Here is a 1,919-nt window from a genome sequence, read left to right on the forward strand (position 1 = left end):
CTATCCCCTGTAAGCTTCCGGAGGCCGGGAGGTGCAGGCAGCACAGGACCTGGACATGGGTAGGCACGGCATTGGTCCTCCTTGTTGGGTTGCTGCATCAGGGGGTCAAGGTCTCTGATGAGCTTCTTTATCATTGCCCCATTCAGCCTGTATTTGGAGTAGATCTCCTCTTCACTCTGCCCAGGAGTGTTATCCGCAGCCGGAAGATACGTTCCTGGATCCTGCGTTGGTTCCGGGCTGCAACCTGGAGCCTCAGCCTCCTTGGCACTATGTAGAGACCTGGCATTGTGAATGTCCTCATGCTTCTACTGTGTCTCCTTAAGTGTGTTTTTTTAACCCCGCACCTGTTTCTTGTTTGAATATTTTTTATTTTTTTTACCAATTGAACTTCATGGTTACCACCTGGTTTGACTTCTCCTTAAATTGCGACTCGCATTTAGCGAGTTTGGTGTTTTTCGCGATTTGCGATGTTTGATGAATTGAATTTGCGATTTATTTGTGATTTCGCAAATTAATTTGCAGAATACGTGGGAAATTGCTGTTACAGAATCGCAAAGGGGGTTCCACATTGATTCTGCGAATTTATGTTTGCGAATTTGCAATTTGTTTTTTTTTGCTTCATGAATTGCGAGAGTGGAAATTGCGATTGCAATAGCTGTTTCGCAGCTATTGCGATCGCAATTTCGGCTGATGAATCTATGCCAAAGTCCCCAAAAGCTTTCCTTGCTTTGGGTGCATTGACTACAACTTTACTTAAATACAGGCACGCTGTTGAATCACTTCTTGACTTCCCCCAGATCTTCAATACTTTCATCGTCCACCTCTGGCCACTTCTCCTGAATCACATCGATGATGTAATCTATAAAATTTCCCTGAATGATGATTTCATCTTCACCCGTTACCGAAGCACCACAGGAGAATTTCTGCACAAAAAATCTTTGTGCTTCTTTGAGATCAATTTCAAACGTTGCTAGCCCTCCCTCTCTTGTGACGTATTTCTTTTTGTGCTTTTGGGATTTTGGCTATCTTAATCTTCTGTGGCACTGTCTTCTTTTTCTGTTTTATCCGACCTCTACCACCTCTTTTTTGCTTTTTCTTTCTGTCATCATCTCCTGCTGTTCCTGGTCCTTACCCAAAACCAGGATCCTGTTTTGGTGCCTGCCCAACAGTAAATTTTTGCAAATTCGTTGGGAAAGTTCTTCTCTAACCATTGCCTACACGTTGTAACATTTGGCATGTATTCACAGAACTCTGTTGGTAATGAGCACACTCCACAGTAGAGCACCGGCACCCTGAGCAGATAGTCGGCAGAGTCTATCTTTGGGATCTTCAGGTCTCCTTTGCAGTCTATCGGGATGTGATCTGCAGTCTCAGCAGCAGCCTTTTCGGTGGTCATCGGTAGGCAGAGGTGGGCCTCCGCTTTCTGCAAAATGTTGTCTCAGGAACTCCAACTGGCACATGCAGGAGCCCGAGATTGAAGGCTGCTACTGGAATAGCTGTCTTGTGTGGCTTTTACCAACTATCGCGACAGTTAAAGGTGCTATGATTCCGTACTTCCGGCGGGAACGGCAGGCACACGGGGCAAATGTGCTTCACTCGTAATGCGCTATTTCCAAAAGAAGTTGACACTTTCTGTACAATAGCCTCAGTCTCTATGGCGCTTCTTTATGTAACGCAAAAGAAAAAAAGAAAAAATTATTTTTTGCCCATAACTTACCCGAATTGTCTGCTTGTCAAAAAAGTAAATGTGAAATGACTTTTCGAATAACTTTATCAGTACCTTCTTTAAGGAAATACTTCTCACAGTAAGGTTACTCGCTTTGTTCTTGTACGTTGATCGCGTTGTTCCTGTGCTCCACGAGGACTCTTCTCTGAACGCAAACGTTGTTTAAGTGAAGTGGCATAATAGCATAATAGTC

General features: G+C 44.1%; 1 pseudogene; it reads right to left on the reverse strand.

Annotated features, from left to right (window-relative positions):
- Positions 1-714: 714 nt before the first annotated feature.
- Positions 715-1,463, reverse strand: LOC147690220 (density-regulated protein pseudogene; annotated as a pseudogene).
- Positions 1,464-1,919: the final 456 nt, after the last annotated feature.

Source organism: Lissotriton vulgaris, chromosome 9 (genome assembly GCF_964263255.1).
Source record: "Lissotriton vulgaris chromosome 9, aLisVul1.2, whole genome shotgun sequence".
Taxonomy (NCBI): domain Eukaryota; kingdom Metazoa; phylum Chordata; class Amphibia; order Caudata; family Salamandridae; genus Lissotriton; species Lissotriton vulgaris.